At 32.5% G+C, this 22,530-nt stretch overlaps 1 long non-coding RNA gene across 1 annotated transcript in view; it reads left to right on the top strand.

Annotated features, from left to right (window-relative positions):
* Positions 1-782: 782 nt before the first annotated feature.
* The window catches only part of LOC119069048, a 67,792-nt gene continuing 46,044 nt past the window's right edge, over positions 783-22,530 (top strand). The window contains exon 1 of the long non-coding RNA XR_005086269.1: positions 783-1,284. This is a non-coding gene — a long non-coding RNA (uncharacterized LOC119069048). The remainder of the gene's footprint in view (positions 1,285-22,530) is intronic.

A 22,530-nucleotide genomic window follows, 5' to 3' on the forward strand; every position in this document is an offset into this window, starting at 1 on the left:
AGAAATTCAAAACGATAAAAACTTGGAGCCACTCAGTCGACCAGATATTCAATTTATAAATTTATATCTCGATATATTCTCTCCACTCGAATATGTCTATCTAATTAGCATATATGGGGGATTGGACGCATTCGATTTCTCAATGCCACATCTCTTGACACAACATTATGTACAATATGAACCCAGGCTAGCTGAAAGCCATCACAATATCCTTTTCGCTTATCATCATACCATCGTCATTGTTAGAGATGAGATTTATATATAAAATTGTGTGACTATATGATAATGGTATGTAGAGAGAAAAAAAAATCTGGATAATGCACATATAACACAAAAAAAACGCCATCATCATCAGTGATTGTGATAAACCAAATCAATAAAAAAGGTTTTTTCGCCGTTAACTCTTCAATCACGAGTTTATATTTTCAAACTTACAATAAAAAGCAAAAAAAAAAAAATGTTACTAGTTTATACGATGTTCTGGCAAGGCATCTTCAACTCTCTTGTATCTATCTCTGATCGCAGTGCTATAATCAAAAATATGGTTAGAGGTTACATAAGTGAATATTCACCTTCTACAGAATCTACCTAGTGTAACTCTAAATATCTTTTTTCCCTATATAATGTCGTTGGTTTATACTATAATTTCGCAATAAATTCGAATAACCCCGCACCGTTTCGGTCGCACAGGCGCGTTTTTATTGTTACAATATTCTGGTGTAGATACGTTCTGGTCTAGTCCATTCATTATTTCAAATAACAGCTCAGTTCAATGTCGGAACATGAAACGAATACATGGCTGAAAGCGCCGTAGAAAGACATCTTACTACAAGAGTAGAAGTGCATTGAAAAATAATCCGTTAAAAAAGAATTTTTCTTGTTATAATCAAAACAATTTTTTTTTCTTCTGTTCAATCATTTTCGCCACGCGATCTGTTCTGAAACGTTTGGCGACTAGATGAACCGCAACACATAGAGGTGCGTTTTTGGTTTCAGTGTTATTAATCAAATTGACTTTGGTGACATGTAACTGATAAGTAGAGCAGATTATTTATTTGAATAATAAATTTAATTTAAAAAAAAAATATTTAAAAAAGTAATTAACTAACCGCAGAGTGACAAGTGGTTATATAACACTGTATGAGCATCATTTCTGCAATTCTGTTTTTATTTTGAGTGCCACGTTCAGTATAATATATTTTCGTTAAAAGAGAAAAAAAGACATTGATGCAGTTGTGCATTCACCATCTTTTTGTGTCAAGTAAATCTCGGTATCATGATGAGGTACGTCTTCAATTCTTCATTTATAATATTTACACGCTTTCATTGTGTTTTCAAATTTTTTTGAAACATTTTTCACCCGCTAAATGTGACTTGACTGTCGTCAAACTGATATCATTGTTTGCTAATTGTTTTTACCAGTTTAACAGTTTAAGTCTTCAGTTAAAATGTGTTGCATACAGTTAAATGTGTGCAATATGTTTAGTTATAATATATATATATTCAATCGTTTCCATTAGTGCGGCAAAACGTTGAATTCGAAAATATATTGCATTTAAATCATGTGTGTAACGTTATTTGCTATTTTTATTTGTCTCTTTTGTGTGTGCGAGATAAATCAAATTTTATTAATTGTCTAGGGTTACCTCTCCATATTTCCCATTAATATTATGCGTCACTTTTGTGCAATAAATTGATTATGACTTTTTGCATTGTGTGCATTTTGGTTTATCCACAACATATTTGTTAATATAAATTTGAATCGGAACGTTAACCAAATCAAATATTTGCACTGAATATGGCGGATAAACACAATGTACTATTATAGCTGGGATGATTAAAATCTATATTAGGCTCAAAAGAAATAATTTATGAACCGATTCTACACATTTATTTTCCTGCATGAAGTTATTAATGACCACCATCGTTTATTATCTAACTGTACTGGAACGGGGTGGTGTGGGCTAGTTCGTTAGTTAATTTGTACGTACTTAATTTTACTATAGTGCAAAAGGGGTAGAAAATAGTGTATTGATTTCTTAAATTGTAAAAAGGAACGAATTTCTCGCTTTTATTTTGATATTTATTTCACCTTCGCTACTACTTTTTAAAGTTGATTAAGCTCATCACTATCCTAGGTGGATCATTAGGCAACGAGTAAGATTAACAAAATAATTTTTTTTAAATTCAATATTTAACCTTAACCTAAGGACCCGTTGAAATAGCTCACTTCGATCAAGAACTTTAAACTGCATGCGGCTGCTTCGTAATCTCGTTTCAATTGATTACAACAACACATTTTAACGACATAATACTAAACTAGTAGCCTGATTAATTTTACACACAAATAACATTCAATTTGAGTATGGAAGGAATTGCAACAGCTCTGGTTTATTTTGTAAACCATGTACAATTGGGAAATCTATTATTCCGAATGGCGTGTACGTAAAATGGAACATTTATCGAGCAAAATACTATGAAATGAAATTCGAACATAGTTTACAGATTGCGTTGAATTGTTATGTTTTGAATTAGGTACCGAACAAAAAAAACACTTAAAACCCACAGTAAGATAAACCGTCGGTGTCGCTGTAAAAGAATAAATTATAGATTCGCCGTAAAAATCGAATTACCATTTTACACAGTCAGATTTAAAAGGATTAGGAGATTTCTGTCATTCCGGAAAAAGGAATCAACAACATGCATGATTCTGAATAGGCATATTACATATATCACACGTCCCTAAATTCAGTCGCAAAGGTGATATGCATTGAATTAATGTGAACAATCACAGCACTGCTCCTAGCATGAACACTGAATTGACAAGTGTCAAATTTGGAAGCATTAGTGATAAGAGCTACAGCTTAGGATTGTTAGTAAAGATCATCTTCAAGATACGGTACTTTCATACGTAATCTCACTTAAGTTTCGTTAAATGTTTCGTTCATTCATTCATTCATTCATTTGTATGAGATTCTTTTTAACGTGAACTTAATGTGTATGGCATTTCAAACGGCCTTGAAGATGATCAATTGTATGTTTTAACTCATACAACGATAAAAAGTCATCTACTTTTACAAAAAAAATGCTCCGAATATTTTCTTTGTTCATGTTAAGAGAAGTGCTGTGGATGCTCTTTTCATTGGTTCATCATAACGGACACTTTTTACATTTTACCATAGCATTTTAGTGATCCAAACGTTAACACTGGTTAGTAGGTTTTTGCGATACGACTAACCTTACCGTGAGCTACTGCTTGAGATTGTATGTTAAAACTTATACAGGAAAACAAGTCATTAGAAAAAAAAAGCGCAGAGTACTTTTATGTACAGTGGTTTTACTAGTCTCTTTTCATCATGAATGTAAATGAATGGGTATCAGCCCAAAACCGTTTTCTTCACGGCAAATTACGTAAAAACTATTATTGAAATTTAAAAAATGTTTTCCGAAATGTTTCGTTAACATTAATTTGTACTTGAAGAGCCAATTTGTTCTGATATAAATTCATAAAAGGAAAGTTTTTCCGATTTCCGGAAAATTCGTCGATAGACAAATTACCACATACAGATCCGTAAAATTGACAAAATTCGCAATTCAACAACTTCTGATAATATTTTTCTTACTCAGGACTTCTGATAAAATGTTTTTCTTCAGTCTTCTCAGTTTCCCTAAGTTGGTGAATTTCATTCCGTTCTTTGACGGACATGTTGCTTCATAGTTTGTCTAGAATTAATGTATGTACGTTCGATCGTTCGTTCGTATAGCCCAATTATCAATTTCTTTTTTTTTTTCGTTGTGAAAAAGAAACTAGTGCACAAAAAAACTTTCTACAACTAAGTTGTAACAACTTTGCTAATAGATTAGATTCTGAAACTTTGTGATGACTCTTTCATTGTTCAGTTTTTGAAGTCTCAACAGTGAAGCACAATGCATGCATGACGGAAAGAAATTGAATACTGTAACCGATACATTAAATTTGATTTTTTAGCATTTAAGAGCCAAAACAGTCAGAGGCAGTGGTAAAACCGTATTAAGATATATAAAAACTGTTTTCATTTTCTTTGCGGATCAGCTGAAAAACAACTGAAGTTAATTCATGCTGAAATTTCACTGCCTCTAACTGTATTCACGAAAAAACAACCCCAAAAAAACAGTATCTTTGCGTATCTCCGTTGTGGCCTAGCGATGCCTAAAATAGAAAAAAAACCTGTTAAATCTAATGAAGTAGTAGATTCATCTATCGACATATCGAAAACATTTTACATCAAAGAAGTAATTGACTCGACAATTATGCTGGTGATGTTCGTTTCCATCAAGGCCATCAAGTATATAGCCTTGCGTTTCCATATCATTCAAGTTGCTAGTACTATCGCGGTAATATGGAGATTGAGGCTTTCACTCAGAATTGATGTAAAAATTGGAAATTATAAGTTGGTTCTCCTTCGATACTTTGGTACTTTTCAAGTTTTTCTTAGAATATCAATTTGATATCAACATAGCTATTGTTCTATAATCTAGTGGTCAATGTTTGTGAAACTTTCATTCTAAATTAAATCGTTCTTTTGAATAGAGGTGTTTGTCTTTAAATTTACTTTGTGGATATCTTGAAGTCTTCCCGAATCCTGGAAAACCAACATTTTTACGTCAACCTTACACCAAAGTCACAATCTTGCTATATTAGGCGAGAAAGGAAAATCCAAATTTCCCTAATTTTGATTGATGAGTTAAACGTGAATGCGACTTTTAACGCAATCATGACTCTTTCATCCTACAATCTTACATGCATAATTCATTCGAATAGATTCTCCATTTCGATATTTTTGTGTTTGCTAAACTTAGTTCATTCAGATATGCACATATAAGCCAGTTATACTCACTCGAAAACACAAAACACATACGTTTGAACACAGTGGATACGTTTGTTACAATAATACGGCCCGTGCCGTTGCTAACATTGACGAAATTCATATGATTTCTTTCATATTTTTGTTTGTCTAACAAACTGTACTATGTACGTACATCTTCATTTGAAAACAAAAACCTTACACACCCACGATAAGTCTGTATGACCAAACACTACCGTTTTCTATGTATCACTCTACCCGTCTAGATAGCTATAGCTTTCGCTTCTCTATACTGACATTCAAGTTTTTGTTTTGTTTACTACTAACTACTTTGACGGTTCATTAAAATGCTAATAATTACAGTCAGAATCACCAAAATAATTTTCGTTTCAATACCAAATAATTGTACAAATAACTAAAATTTCTGAAAAGAAAAGTAGCTCATAGCAAAGTAAATACGATCATTCAGTCTAATGGCATACCTCTACACAAACCGTAACTAGTAAATAATTAACGAGCTTTTATACAAAAATATACCGAAATCTACGAGTTATTGACTTGTTTTCGTTATTTTGTACGTCATCATTTATATACTACTTAGCCCCTAGCTTAAAGTGTTTTTACCTACTGTAGTAACCATGGAAGATAAATTTTGGTCACAGCTGTCAGAGTAGTCAATGAATCACCTGTATTTTATGTAGGAGTGATAGGCCGGTAACCACAGAATTCTTTTTTTTTCTTTGCTTTTAAAATCAACGGTATAATTAATCAACGAACAATGAAATGATTCAAAGCCTACACGTATTATATACTATACACATCATCTCTATATACACACTGATGGTATTAATGTCAGAATGAGAAAGTATATTTTTGTAGTAGGTTCCATAGACGCGGTTATAAGACCAAAAAAGTATAAATAACTATCCCTTGAGACTAGGAAGAATAATCTCATTTTCTCAATCGCTTCAAAGATGCTATCAGACTATATTAATAAAGGGACTGTATGATGGAACAAATTCTGCGATTTATTAATAAAATATTTAATTACTTACGCTATGGAAAACGAAAGCATTGCGGTTCATCGCCGTATCGTTTACGAATAAGACTTGAAACATTTATGACATCATTGATTACAAGAAAAGTATTTTAACTTTTATGGAAATAATCGGGCATTCTTTGGCTGCCTCTGGGAACTGTGGGCGCCTTAGGTGGCTTAGTTACAATATATCCGTCCTCGTTTTCGATTGAAAGCTATGAAAACTATCATCCTCATAAATCATAAAGAAAATGATGTCAACATACGTGAGAAGCAAACCTCGAAATTTGAACAAAAAATCGCTGCTTTTAGCGACGGCAATAAATCACATCTTGAGATGTACCTTGAGAATTGAGGCAAATTTCAGAAGTAAAATGGTTTTCATGCAAAATTCCCGTAAATGAACGATATCATGAAATTGAACCTATCCACATAATGTTATCTGTGTTATCGAAAGCGACAAGAAACATAAACGATGAGTGCCAGGCGGTCTTACGAATCTGCTAAAAATTCTTAAGTTAAAGGAACTAATGGATTTGATAAAAATTCTTGTGTTTAAATTCAGTGTGTGAAAGTCAACATAAAACTTATAACCCGATTCATTTGTTCCAACCATCGAAACGAAACTGCTTAAAGTTTCGCTAGCTTTAACAAAAGGCAAATTTTCTGAGTAAAATTGCACCATTCAAAATACAAATTAAACGGAACCTCCTCCACCACAGTCGATGGCGTTAATGAAACTGTGAAGTGTGAATGTGTTTATTCTCCAGTACATAAAGTTTAAGTGTTTCATAAAATAAGTGAAAATTGATTCAATTAATAACAGAAGTGAATTTAACTTACCATTATACCGAATTCGAAGTAGTCAAAGCTTCCGTCTAATAGCTGGCCAAACAGAGTCCACTTTTAGGGGTAGTTTTTACACCCTTTCTATTGTTTACAAAAATTCAGTTGAACTAACATCGTGATTTTAAATCCAATTAAAAATGAATACAAAGGGCAATGCATGCAGTATATTGAAGTGGTCAACATAATGGGCAAGTTTTAAAAACAAAGAAAATTTTGTGTAGCAGTGGAAGAAAACAGTGGTGCTGTTGTGTAGTTTAATACAATTTTCGATGAAACAAGCGCAAACATTTCCAGTTTCGTGTTTCCGGTAATAAAGAAAATCTTGTAAAATTTTCTATTCAACCTATATCGATCAAATTATTCATGATATCCAATTTTTATGATGGATGAGCATTGCAAATGAAGCCAAAGTTAAATTCAAACAAAAATGAGCCTTTTGAAGTAGTTGCAAAAAATATTTTAATTTTGCAACTGCCGCTAGTCTTTCGAAGTAGTTGCAAAAGTTGTTGCAAAAAACATTTACCTTTTACGAATTTTACAACTTCTTTTGCAACTACTTCAGCTGGATAAAAAAAAGCAACAAACAGCTCAGAAAATTGTAGTCCTACAGTTAAATCCATAATTAAGTTGATAAAGTAATAGATTCCAAACTAATGTATCGAAATGAGTTAGATAAAAAACAGACTTGATAATTAAACTTGTGACATGTTACTGATAGTGGAAGGTTAAACATATACGTATGAATGTACTTATAGTTCTTATAGAGCATGCCATTGATAAAAATGTTCATATTTTGGATATTTTTGTTTTTGACATTGAATATGATCACTTAAATAACTCATTTTAATGCTATATTTGAAGTGCTTCATCTGACCATATATGAATGAGAGATATATACGACATGTAGTCAGTTGGTCACACTGATTTTCAGCTAGTATTCCTTGTTAAATTTTACAGTTAAATGAAGCTACGCTAGATGTGTTAGAGGTTCCAGTTTGCGGTGAGGAATAAAAGCAGTGATACAAAAAAGTGATGTTTATTCAATCGCTGATTCTAACAGAATAAACATAAAAACTGTCTTTCCTCAAGTGCCAACTTGATTGATTTAACTCAATTAGAATTTATGAGAATGCTAAGTTTAATCTTCAACACTTCTTCTCATTCCCATAAATTCTACCACTTGAATAAATATCATCCTCCGTTGCATAGCGACAACATAACAAATCAAATTTTATCTTAAGTCTTCGTCTCCGTTAACTTCCTCCTTAACCAGAACCATATGGACTGCCGTAACCAGCTTCTCCAACATAACCATACACTCCGCCGTACGAAGAACTATCGAAGCCTTCACATGCAACTTTGCCACCAACGACCGACTCTGCGGCGACCGATTTCTCAATCATTGTCCCAATGAATCTTCCACCTTCGTCTTATTGCTTTCCTTATTCGTCTTCCGCCTTCTGTTTTCTTCTTTTGTTCTGTTTATCATCCTCTCCTCCATCTTCTTCTTCTTCTTTTGTCTTCTTCTTCTCTTATAGTTTTCTTCTTCTTTTGTGTCCTTTTTCTTTTGCTCAAACTTTGTTGCTCTCCGCTCAAGTTCTGTTGCTCAAACTCTGTTCCACTTTCTTCTCTTTTCTTTTCCTTTCTTTTCCTTTCCTTTCTTTTCTTTTCTTTTCTTTTCTTTTCTTTTCTTTTCTTTCGTCCGGTAAACTTTGCCAATGTCGATGCCGTAAATAACACTTGTTTCTTATTCTGTCATTGCTCGCAATCCATTCTTTCGTCCATTTTTAGTCCTGTCGTCAACGTTCTTTCCTTTCCAAATCATATTCCAAATCCTACTCCGTTTTCAGTCCATGTCAGCATACTTTCATTCTCGATTTTATTTCCATCTTCATCTTCTACTTTTCACTGCCCTATCCCCGATCTGGGCCCATAACCTGTTAGAGGTTCCAGTTTGCGGTGAGGAATAAAAGCAGTGATACAAAAAAGTGATGTTTATTCAATCGCTGATTCTAACAGAATAAACATAAAAACTGTCTTTCCTCAAGTGCCAACTTGATTGATTTAACTCAATTAGAATTTATGAGAATGCTAAGTTCAATCTTCAACAAGATGACGCTAGATTGTCCCAGTGTTGATACAACACTAGCTCAAAATCAGTGTTCATATATGATCTGACTCGTTATAGCCATTGGATTTAAATTTTTTCGTAAGTTTGATTCCGTTCATGACCATAGAAATGTCGTCAAAAATCAAACGAATTGCAAATCAGGTTTTAAAAGAGTAAAAAATTCAATGATATGTCGCTTTTTAATAAAGCTCTCGCCCAAAATCGTGCTTCCTTAATAACCAATCCAAATACTGATCTAGCCGTCAGAATGCTCAGAAAATTTTACAGATAAACCTTCTGATAACAGAAATTTAAACTGAAGTGGACCCAATTGATACTAACTCATAGTATCCGTAATTTATTAGACAACATTTTTTACAAAGATCGGTTCATTATGAGGGACATTACAGTTAATGAAGTGAGCGTAAGACAGGGTACTCGGCCAAATTCAAAGAGAAGTCTTATACTGAAGGTTGGCTTTCCCTACAGAGACATCATTTTTATGGTGAGCAAATATCCTATTTTAGTTATCGATTTCAGCTTTATGTGTGACTATTTTCTCAAATTTTTCCTGCTGGAATAGAAAAGAGAAATTCGACATGTTTTCTGATTTGGTGCGGTTTGTAAAAGATTCCAGACAAAATCTAGATTTCATTCCTGTTACGAGCGCGTACTTAACAAAAATTCAGAAAATAGAAATCTAGATCTTCATTGGTTCAACAAAATTGTTGTGGCATCAATTACAAAGCATAACAACTCCAAAATCAGCAAACATGTCGAAATTCACTTTTGTTTGCCTCTACAATCGTGAACACCTGAAAGTGCCTATGTGTTATCAATCTCTTAATTGTGTCAAACACTTGTAAATTTGTGTAACAACGCGGACTAATGTAAATAAGAGATTTAACACGACGTGGCGACACTTTTCGAAAATTTGGGAAAATATAGCAAAACCTTTTCATATAAATAACTTCTGGTAAACTTTGACGACCCAAAGCGTACTGCAAACAATATTGATATCAGTCTAAATCTTAATCTTTACTGTTTTTTACTGTTCTACATAATTTCTTTGACTGTTCTCTTTTGCCATCGAAATAACGTTGAAAATGGAAGTGGTCAGAAAATCGAAGAAGAAAGGAAAATGTTTAATTTTATATGTACGGAATAGTAGTGTTTTCTAGTTTCAGAAACATTCGAATGCATCGAATATAAGTCCTGTGTATATATACATGGATGTAAAGGAATACATAACATATCCTAAATCTACGTAATTAATTGAAATTTAGATATTTTTTTCATTTCGTTTTCAAGGCGATATGATACTAATATAAACATTCGGATAGACGACTGATACCAACCCTTTTTTTCACATGCCACATTATTAATCTTCTTTTTTTTTTTGCCTACCACATAAAAAAAATTATTTTTCAATATTATACTTTTACCAATTCCAAAAATAAGAATTGAGGATTTTATATTTTCCAATTACAGTCAACTTCTTGGATATTTTTTTTAGACACACTCACGCAATCAATTTTAAAATTGATTGTGATGTCATATTTAGCCACAACGGTACGTAATATAGTGAACCCATTTCGGAATATTAAATCTATTTCTGATTTTTTTTTTTTTTTATTATACCCCAGTAACGATCTAAACAAACAAAAACTTTTTCATTCAAATTTAAACACATTGTCCTTTTTTCCACAGTGTTGCTGTATAACAAAAAGAATCTTAACCATAAAACGGTACTCATTTTGATAGAAAAAAGTATACAAAAAACGATTTCTTTCTAGTACCCACTTTATTCGAATTATGTTTATTGACTTGTGGAAAAATGTGCTTATTCACCTATAGGCTTAGCGTAACATAAAAAAAAAATAATTCAAGTTTGCTTATGGCTTATGATGATGGCGACATTTTTTCCCCTAAGATTAAGGTATCTTAAAGTTTATGAAAACCATCATTAGAATTAGACCCACTTTACTCTTGCAGTAGAGAGAGAGAGTAGAGTCTCTTCATATTAATAAATTAATTTCAGTTACATTATTGTTACGTGCATGCTAATTTCCATCCTTAATCCGAAAAAGTTTTTTTTTCAATTTTCGCATTCGAAAATCGATTGTGGATGTGCGAGCCGAACAAACAATCTGATATTGTCTATGCAATCATTGTCTGTTAATGTGGAATGCGAATCAAGAGCCGGGGCTATAAGGATTTTTCATTGACGAGTCATTAAGTCGAAAAACTTTTGCATTGTTCAATTTTTTCGAGTGAGACGATTTTGAATGAAAAAAAGGTTTTTAATACTGCAATAACAATGATGGGCTCTCTCTTCGTACACCACCGACTCTTAAAACAAAAATAAATCCCAAACCTATTCAGGTAACAATGTAAAGCATTAAGATTACGTATAAAGGAAATGTGTGTATATATATAGAAGATGATGTTACATAAAGAGCAAATATGTTGTGTATGAGTATGACTCTGATAAACACTTGAAAACTAAATGACGAAAATAAACATGACAAAGTAGTGGTTTTTTCACGTAGGTCAAGTGGCTGCTACTATCATCATTCTTCATAAATCTTATTCATTTGTGAAAGTGCTGCTGGAATACAGTTCTTCGCTTAATGTGTACTAACAAGTTTCTTTTTTCTCGGATATAAATTTTACATGAAAACTAGAAAACTTTTTGTTGAAATTTATGCATTTTATTTCAAAAATGTTAGGAAACCTGTACTTCGAACGATGGATGCTGCTATTTTTTTTCTTTCTTTTTTTTTGTACAAAGTGTTACAGAACAGAGAGTTATGGAAAGAAACTTTTTGTTTAACAATAATAAAAAGTTTTTCTACATGCTCCTTCGATAAAACAACAAGGCAAAAAAATAATAATAATAACAATATTTTGTCCTCCAAAAATTTGGATTTTGCAGAAAACATGCAAGCTATTGCTCGTATGCAAAATAATGTGAAAATTCATCCGTTCGATACAGAATAATTTGCAATGAATTTAATGAGACATAAACAATTTCATATTTGAACAGTTGCATGGCCATTATCCGCTGAGTGAGGTGCGGGAAAACAGGAAAAGTGTACCCATCAATTTTAAACACTCAAATTCAGACACCAACAACTTTTCCATCGTTAACAATTTAAAACAATTATTACGACAGGAAACAGGCAAACCGACTGAGGACTGAGGACTAAAATTTTAAAAAATAAACTAGTTTTATGTTGTTTACCTCTGGTTTGGATGGGCAGTGGGCATCATCTAACTTTCTGACGTATAAACGTTATCTAAACTCAACGGGAAGTGGTCCAACGCAGTGACAGATGTTTGGAGTCAAGTTCGAGGATACAACAGTGTTGTTATTTCAGGGCTTATTATTTTTTAAGAATTTTTTAAGAATTTTAAAGAATTTTTGAGAATTTTAGGAATTTTTAATAATTTTTAGGAATTTTTCAGAATTTTTAGGAATTTTTCAGAATTTTTAGGAATTTTTCAGAATTTTTAAAGATTTTTTTAAGAATTTTTTTGTTTTTGCTGTAAACAAAATTCATGCAATTCATTTGCTAATTACGGTATAAATTATAAAATCGAACAATTCAAAATTTAATTTTATCGGATGAAGTTGTGTCTGATACGACCATTAATTTATGTGAAGACTCTTAGGTGGGTAAGGTCGCTTGACTGAAGACTGAATAAGTTTTCCAATAATTGCAGTCCCAGTTTTCTTACCATTTTTAAATAAGCTGGTGTTTTTAAGAACACAAAATTAAAGACAGATAAAAAGCGATACAAGAATGGTCTATTTGCTACATCATTAATTGTGTGTCTCTTTTATTTCCACTGGCCGTTTAGAAAACTCAAAATTAATTTAATTTTCTGAAGAAACAAAGAGAGCTGTGAGTTGAAGGTTCAGAATGATATCAAAATGTATCACCTTACATGTGAACTTCATTAAATGAGTCCATAACCACCTTATTTGATATTGGATATTGGACTGGATAAACTTTATTTCCGTTAAAATTGGAAACAAAAAAACTGCCTCAAAAATCTTTCGAGTAAGTCGACTTACTCACATATTTGACATCGTAAAGAATACAAGCCAGATAGCGAATAGGGCAAGTATGGTATTTTTGGAAAGGTGCGGTCTCAGACTATGAGATGTAGTAGCACCCAGAAGAAAGTTTTTTAAGATTTTTTGAAAAAATTGAAAAACCCACTCTCAGTTTTTTTGATATGTTAAATGGGATGTGCTAGCCTTCATTTTAAGCCAATAAAATGAAAAATCGGTTGGGGTGCTCATTGACAAAACCATAAAATTGGACTTTGATGCCTCACACTTACTCACAGCTACAACCTTTCGACCCGACGATACTTTTATTAGAATCGTCTGTCAATTCTCTACAAACTACCATTAGATAAACCATCGGGGTAAAATTTTCTGAAATAGTCATGATTTTGAAATTTTGAAATTTTCTTAGAGTCGCCCCGAGCCGGAGAGGTTGTTTAAAAAAAACATCTTCAACGAAATGATCACTTTGAAATTCCCTATCGATAGCACCATAAACGTCCGGAAACAAAAATGGTGTGTCCGATTCCAAAAAATTTTCACCATATACGAACCTAACCTCATGATTTCATTCTCCATCGATTAAAACCAAAATTTTGAAAATCAGTAGGTAAAGAATTACTTGAGTTATCGCGGTAACAAGTGTACGGATGTTTTCTGTATTTAACGTTTTAAGCCAATGTAGAACATTTTCAAAATATCATATTGAACTTGTCGTTACGGACATTTAAGGTTATTTTGCATAAACCCTGACTTTCAGTCAAGGGAGTAAACGAAAAATTTAATCATATTACAGTCGAAGAAATATAAGAAACTGGCAATACAATCCAATCAATGCTATTTATCCCACATTCATTACCAATGTTACGATATCTATGTATTATAACTTGTAAATCGCATGTGGATTAAATAACATCGTTGAAAAAACCGAAATCTATTTTTCTTCGACTGTAAATGCAAAATATTTTTTAAGAATTTTTAAGAATTTCAAGAATTTTTTAAGAATTTTTGTGAATTTTGAGAAATTTTAGAATTTTTTAAGAATTTTTAGAATTTTGAGAACTGAAATTCCCAATAATAAGCCCTGTGTTGTTTTGTTTTTCACTAGTTTTTCAAGCGTTCAAAAATCGTGTGCGATATGTCAAATGAAAGGTATTGACGGGATGAATCCTAATATACCTATAATTATTGAGAAAATTATTTGAGAAATTATTTGTCGATCAGTAGGTATTGCCGAGAAAGCAAGCAAAACATCAACGTGTTTGGCGGTGCTTTTTGCATACATCTCATGAAGTTGAGATTCAATATTGACCAATACGTCAAATGGTAGTGACGAGCGAAATAAAAATATCCAATTTTTCGGAAGAAAATCGGGTTTGCTTTTTGACCAATTAAAAAATATAAATGTGTTGAATATCAGGCTCGTATCAATAGCCATTGTGGCTGGAATCAGCAAAACAACCTGTTTGTTTTCACTTGTATTATTCAGTTTTCATCGAATACCTTATAGAAAAACTTGCTCAACATTGGTGTGCTATATGTCAATGACAAAAATTTATGGTCTTTAAAAATTGGGTGACGTAAATCTTCAGATCTAATAATAATTGTAGATAGTTAACGAGGTAAAAGTTGATGTCACAATTTGAGTGTGAAAAAGTCTTTGAATGGTATACTTTTTCTGTTTTCCCGCAACTCCCAGTGCCATTTATAGGTGAAAATAGAATCATCTGAATGGTGCTCACCTTCATTATTTCGATTTAAAGTGACAATTAAATTGCAAAAACCAGACGAAATAGATATTCAGTTTCGTTTAAATACTTTGAAATAAATTCGATGATGTTGCATCAATTTGTGTTGTGTATATTGTTTGCAGCATGCATTCATATATGGTTCATTCCAGTTACATTCCCAAAATTTTACGAAATTTCACCGAATTTTCGCAGAGAAATGAATTACGGTTGCATTTCGTTGAATTCTACGAATTTCATGACGGTAACACTGGAATGAGCAATATATTACATTTTCCATTTTACTCGCATTCGTACAGCAAGAGTGCGATTTTCATCCACCGAAATAATGTGCTGTTGATCCAAATATTTTTCTTCCTATTTTTTTTAAACAGACGACCGGAATCTGAAACTTTGAAACAATTTTTCCATGTCAGAAGTTTTTGTACTGTGACAACGAAACATGAAATCAAATAAATTCGTGCGTTAGGAGCATATATATGTCGCACAGAAATGTTTCCGCTGAGAAACGGTGCAGTATGTCCTAAATATATAGAATCAACGAAATTTACCATTATTTTATCGATTACATCAAGAGACAGCTTATCTTAGTCACTATGTTAAGAGATTTTCATTCTTAGTCCGTGTAATACTGTTCAAGCACTTCGAATTTCGACACAGTATTGAAAATTTATAAATGCAAATCATCTACGTTATCGACACCAGAGCGACAAAATTAATCAATGTGCTGTAGATGCAGTCTTGTGGAAGATGTTTGTTAAAAGTTATGAAGTATCAATCCGTTGAAAGTTGTTTATATCGAAAGAGGTAACAGATTTGATAATCGTTGGTAAAAGTTCTTACCGCATTTGATCAAGCGGAAGATAAGACTGCCTAATGAAAGTTCTGATCTCTCCGATTATTAAAAGCTGTTCACTTTTTTGTTACAGTACTGTAAGTCGCACAATTTATAAATTTCAAGAAAATGAAATAACGTGGGACGGTGGGACCTAGGAGCGATACTCTCATTAGTTTCTGCAGAATATTTTTTCCGATTTTACCCAAATTATGGCAATTCTTTTCTTCTTCCTGTATTCTGCTTCTGAAAAGTTTTACAAATCACGACCTTTAACCACCTTTAAATGTTGCATGAATTGAATGTTTTCGGAATAAATATGAATGACAATGAATCGTAAACACTGCTATATTTGAATACCGTACATTGACGTAGGTTAGTGATTGTCGTCACATTGAAATACAACATCAAAATGATATGAAATGATGTGGACTTAGTTCCCAGCTAATTTTCAAACAATACCATCCTTGTAAATGTCGTGTCTAGACAAGTTTCCTATTGTGTGGGTGTTAACTTGACGTACAATATTTCTGCTTTGACATTATGTGCATTTGCATACCCATTGAGTAATACCCAAAACGTGTCTGAATGTTCAGCAATTACTGAAATTTCCATCGCAAACTTCGCAAACGATAACCACTATTCAATTTACTACTTCAATCAATAAGTTTAATGTAATTTTAATTAGGTTAGTTTCCGACACGAATAACTAAGAAGTTGGCCAACTGTATGCCAACAATTTGTCTCCCAAAAGAAACGCAAATTTGATCTTAATTTCATAACAAAGGAAATCATCGGATCGGACACATTTTCTCTCACCAAAGACATTAACAAAAATTTCAGAATTGATTTTACATGTAATTCAATTATAACGATCAACCAATAAATATAATTTTCTACCAGGAAATTCATTCGGCCGAAACTAACTTTATTTAAACTTCACTCGACTTAAAACACCAGCAGCAATTTCAGACCTTTACCGTCATAATGTTAACGTTTTACATAACTTCATTAATATATTTTTAAGCCTCTCAAAGAAAATTACTTTTGATCAAACCAAAATGTGTATATAAAATGTACACACGCACATACCACTTAAATTTTCGTCTTTAAATGGCGAATTGTGTATGGTCGTTAAGAATTAATTTTGTTTTTTCGGCATAAATTTTCTTAATGAGTAGTAATTATTTGCGCTTTGAATGGTTGTGAGGAAATTATGTGTTTTTTTTTAATTGCGAAGTGTTAACGATTTTTCCTCTATTGTTACATGTTACGAGAGGACGAGGTTTTTGTTTAATTTTTTCTTTGGCGGGAAAAATGAAATAAAATTGTTTGATGAAAATAATCAATTAAGAGTTCCTTTTTTCGTTTTAATTAAACAGAGTAGTGATACAACACTTCACCATTCTCTTCTTTAGATTTGTGCCTTAAATACTGAAAATTGAAGCTATCACCGTCGTGTAGCATCTGAAATTTGTATGAATTAACATCACTTTCGCGGAGATGCATAAGCGTTGGAAATTTGATTTTGTTACTAATTCAGTAAAATTACAGTGAACGACATCTCAAATGTCTCACTGTCATTTTTTTCAGAGAATGTCATTGTGAATTTGCAATGACACAATAAAATTCTCAGAAAAATTTGAGATGTCGTTCACTGTAAGTAACAATAATCACTTTTCCTGCAATAACCTGTTCCCAGAGAACATGATATCTGGATTTACCTGAGTAAGGTTCATTACAGTTTGTTCATTCTAAAAAACATAGTTTCAAAAGTCAATATTTTACCGAATTCAAATTTTGCGCCAAAATATCATAGACTGCGAAGCAATAAAATTCAAGGTTCTGAAAGAACAGGTGAAGACACTTTCGAGTTGATCACGAAGGCGGTGAAATCAAAATTTTCCTGTAGCGCCAATTAGGTTTGGAAAATTTTATATGATGATTTCTACTTAACAAAAAAAAATTGTTTTCAAGTTGACTTTTCAAACAATATGTATGTATGTCTAAATAGTCAAGATTTGTGTTTCACCCGCCTTCGTAAGACACTTGACAACCTGCTCTTTCAGAACCTTGATATAATTGACTGAAAACATCGATGACTTTTTAAACTCTGATAATTCTAAAATTGTGTTTTCTAAAGATGAAACACACTGTGAACTTAAGTTGCTGGATTTCGGTACCATGCATTTTCTGCTCCTGATTCGTGATTCATGAGCTTATTGGCGACTGAGGTTGCTTATACAAAACTGTGCTGATGAACATAAACACCACATACGGGCTTACGACTGTTATCCAAATGTCCAAAATCCAAACCGAGAAAAAACGCAGATCTGTGCCCTAAATACCGAACATTTAAGCTATCGCAGTCGTGCGTACCATCTGAAACTTGTATGGTTAATAAATATAATTAAGAAGATAAAGGTATGCACATGCATTTGGTATGTCACATTTTCCTATCAATATATTTCGAGCCGAGTACTAAAATGTGAGAAATTGTATTTGTGTCTAAATTGCTATCTCAAATAAATTTCAACAACAATCGAAGTATAATTCCAAAGACGATCATAGACTCTACACACTCGTGGACTGATTTTTTCCATTTTAAAGAATTGGTGGGATGGTATTCTTGAACGGCGTTTCAATAGGATTTTTCTTTTTTTTTTACTATTCTAACATTTTAAATGGATTAGCATAAAAATGTTTTAAAAAAAACTTACAAACACACGACAGTAGAGTGGGATGTTTTCAATATTTATTTTGCATTTTAGTGCAGAGCTAAGAGTAGGGACATTTACAATTTGCATGTAAATAGCGTCTTAAAATCTGATTATGACAGCTGGGAAACTGAGAAAGGACTCTGAATAGATTTTTTTGATTTTCATTAATTATAAAAACATTTAGACTGACGACGAATGTAGAGATATGTTGACTGTAAGGGAATTGGAGCGTTAACTATACCTCGAAATGATATTAACACGGCAGAGTAAAATAAACCAGGCAGGATCGGTTCATTCCTGAAATGTCAAATAAGGGACCTAATGAATCATATGAAAATGAACTCAAATGAACACTGACATAGGTAAATTGAATTAATTTTATTCGCAAATTATAGGGTTACTAGATAATTTAGATCCCTAGTCAAATCAATCGCTACTGCCTGGCTTACTTTACTCTGTCGTGATATATTTACAGTGCATAATTTTATAGTCGATTTCAAATCATTCCAACATCACTACCACTATCACTACGTTAATCATTCCCTTTCACATAAAAAAAAACATTTTTTTCCCAAAATGAACACAACGTTTTTCACGGTCGGTGTGACTAACCATTTCTCTGCATGAAACGAAAACATCAATTCGTTAAAACAAAACAAAATGACAATATAGGTACGAAAACTTCTATTTTCTCCCCGTGAGAGAGAAAGAGTTGAGGAAGTACGAATTTTCTCACCTAAGCTGTCATCAAACAAAACGTTTTGGAAAGGCATTTTTGATAGAGAAATAAGGTTATTTGTTTCAATATTTGACCTGAGTTGGGAAGATAGCTATTACAGTTCTTCTCGCATAAAAAAACATTAAAATTGTTGATTGCTAGAATAAGTACCATCCCAACCTTACGTGCTGGACTATTATTGTTTAAACAATTGGATTTGTTTAACCAAGGTTAAAATGTTACTTTTTTGCCAACGTGTTTGTTTATGTCATCCGAGGCGATGAGAGTCTGCGTTTATTTATTTTTAAAGAAAAATTGATTGTATATGCGAAATTGAATGAAATTTGTTTTCATTAAATCAAAATTGTGTTTGCTGTCTAGCTAAAAAAAATCTTTTGCTTATAAAGTTTATAAATAGAAAAAAACAAAGCAATAAAAAAATAATGAAAATTTAAACGAGAAAAGTCGTTTTGCATCAGGAGGATTTAAAGAATAAAATTTTAAATATCTGCATCTCTGCCTGTTTATAACGTTTGAGACAGCAAACAAGTAAAATTTTAATTTGAATCATAAAGCTGTATGCGCTTATAGACTCGTTTACATTTTTTTCCCTACCTTCAACGTACACAAATTAAGTGAAGAGGGAGTCAGGTGCCTTTTCTTTTAAGCGAATTTATGTCGCAAATTTTTATCCACTGAACAAAACTGCGTCCGACACATTTTTTCCTGTTAAAAAATTCCACCCACATAGACTGTTTAAGCTGGGAAAAAAGACTAAATTATCCCGCAGGAAAAGACATTCAAAAAAATTGCAATTTCTTTCCAACTCAAACAGTAAGGCGCCTTAGTCTGGCCGTAAAGGATATTGAAAATGCTAAATATGAAGATGGTGCGATTGGTCGATTGGCCATTAGCAAATTTTCAGTAAACCATTTATCGCCACCTAAAGTTTTGCTGAAGAGTTAGAAAAGTGGTTTTTCGGAGTAGACACACTAGAAAAAAATCGACAATAACCACACAAAATAAGTAATTGTGTCGGATATCACATTTCTCTGGATGTATTTCAACCGTTTGGATTCTAATTTCAACAATGATTTCACAAGAGCGATAACATTTAAAAATCCATTACGTTGAAAAACGTACAATAAAAGCTTGCTCACATGAGTCGTAAAAAAATTCTTGTCAGGTTCTTACTTGAAATATTAAGCTCATTATTTCGCTTTTTCGCCATCATTTGTACACGAACAACAGAATTTAAGAGCAGCAATTCGTTTTTGTTTTTAAAAACGCTTCAGCCAACTTTCATTTCACGTTGAATCCCTTCACTTGATGGAAAATATATTTTTAGCATCAAGGTAAACAGGAAATTGTTTGATATAACTTGTAAAATAATTCGTCGAACTCCACATGCAACCAATCGTCGTATTTTGTAATATTTTTTTTTTTCTTTCTTACCCGACTCAGTCTTTTTAAGCTTTCCCAATATTTCATTTACCTATTAATTTTCGATAACAGTTTTTCACCCACGTCTTGTGCTTTACTTCTAAGTGAACACAGTTAGAGCGTTATAAGACATGCCAGGCAATATTACGTTTAATTAAAATTACATTTTCGTAGGTTTATTATTATATGAAAATTATACACAAATATGGGAGCCTTTTTTCGGATACAGCGATATAATATGGCATCGTAAAAGATGTTTTTGTTAGGAGAACCCCCTCGGTTTGATTTTATCTACCACCACCACCAATAATTCACGTAGAGAATTCTGTTATACAAAATTTTTAGATACTTTGCTTAAAGTATGTTTACCCGTCACTTCCTGTTTTCCCACAGACGTTGCCAAGCTTTTGTTCGATGCAATTTCAGAAAAAGTGGCCTACGACAATGTTTGCCAAACACTAATAATTGAACAAAATTTTCTCTTTGTCTGTCACCTTTCAAACTCTTTCCGTTATTGTTTCCCACTCACAATCCGTGTATACTTTTCCCAAGAGGTGGGTGCACATTCATAGCTTTGCCATCGATTAAGCGGAAACGAAACTGATATAATTAATTAATTGACTTGCAAGGCTTTGATGTTGCATTGAAATAAACAAATTTACGGAGCGTATAATATATAGTGCTTCTCGAGAACGAACGTAAGTTTGAGCAAAGCTGGTGGGCTGAACTTTATTCAAGTTTATCATTGGTCGAGTGACACAAGCGTGAAATTGATATTGGAATAGGTATGCTGGCTGAATAGACAACGAATCTATTTATTTCCAACGGTGAGACAGTGATGATAAACGGTTGCAATCACTTTAAATAACGAACGACGTTCTGTGTCGAATTTCGGTCAAGTGAGAATTTTGGTATCGGAAAGTAAATAGCTGACGATTAAAAGAAAATCTGAAGGCGAGTCATAAATTCACATCGACTAAAATAACTAGCAAAAACGTTTGCGTTGGCATCGATTTCGCATATAAAAAATAATGTTGTTGAATTTAATTGAAAAATAAAATCACGAGACTAAATTAGTGATCAGCAACAACCGATTGAACACACATTTTTAATGCTGTTTCCTCAAAATTTCACCATCCAAAATTGTGTAATTAGAGCAGACGTTATTTAACATCTGATCGGCAAAATATAAAGCCGACGCGACTTAGTTCATTTTTAATTTGTATTCTAGAGAAAATTTGCGAACCATCCACTTGCTTTATGGTGCTACGTTCAATATATTATACAGTCGATAATACTTAGACCAAAAAAGTATATTTTTAAATCGTACCGTTGTTGTTATTAAGTATCAATTTGAATTTGTATTCTTCAAGTGGTTTTCAGGCAATGTGTTAAGTAAAAAAAATTTGAAATTCAATTAAAGTTGATCGTAAAAAAATCTTATTGAACCGCATGTATAGACAGCAGTTGAGAGAGAAAATTCAGTCTTATGATGTAATGAAAAACCATTTAAAATTAATATTACAGCGATATTGATAGCGATATGGAACACGACTGTTTGCGTTTCAATGAGTTTGATGTTTTAAAGAAATTGTTTCTGAGAATGTTTCTTCTTCTTCATTATTTCTTTACGGGTAACTAACTTCTACGATCTCTTCCATCAGTTTTTTTTTAAATAAAACCATCTCACCACATAATTAATAAACAGGAAATAACAAACAGGAAATAATTGGGTATCCGTATCCGATATAATATCTGAAATTCTTGGAAATAAAAGTACGGACAGCTGAAAAATGTAAAAAAGTATGTTCTGTCAAGAGCAGATGTGAACGGGGGCAGCATTATGTACAAAAGTAAATAAACATGCAATTTTTAGTTTTGCAAATTGTTTTTTTTTGCGGCAGTCCTTCAAGCAACCTTTCTAAAATAAGACGTTCTCTAGATGGACTACTAGTCAGCCGCTGATCGTTCAAAAAGTTGGGAAAGCGTATAGAAAATCTGTGCATTTTAATCATTCAAAAATAATAATTTTGAGCACTCTTTAACTTGTTGCCTCGGCAGCCAGTTCTGCCATTAAATTGTTCGCTCATATCAGATTTAAATCACTGCTATTTTACTTAAGGCTAGTTTAAGGCGTCTGACA

This window comes from Bradysia coprophila, assembly GCF_014529535.1.
Source record: "Bradysia coprophila strain Holo2 chromosome X unlocalized genomic scaffold, BU_Bcop_v1 contig_26, whole genome shotgun sequence".
Taxonomy (NCBI): Eukaryota; Metazoa; Arthropoda; class Insecta; order Diptera; family Sciaridae; genus Bradysia; species Bradysia coprophila.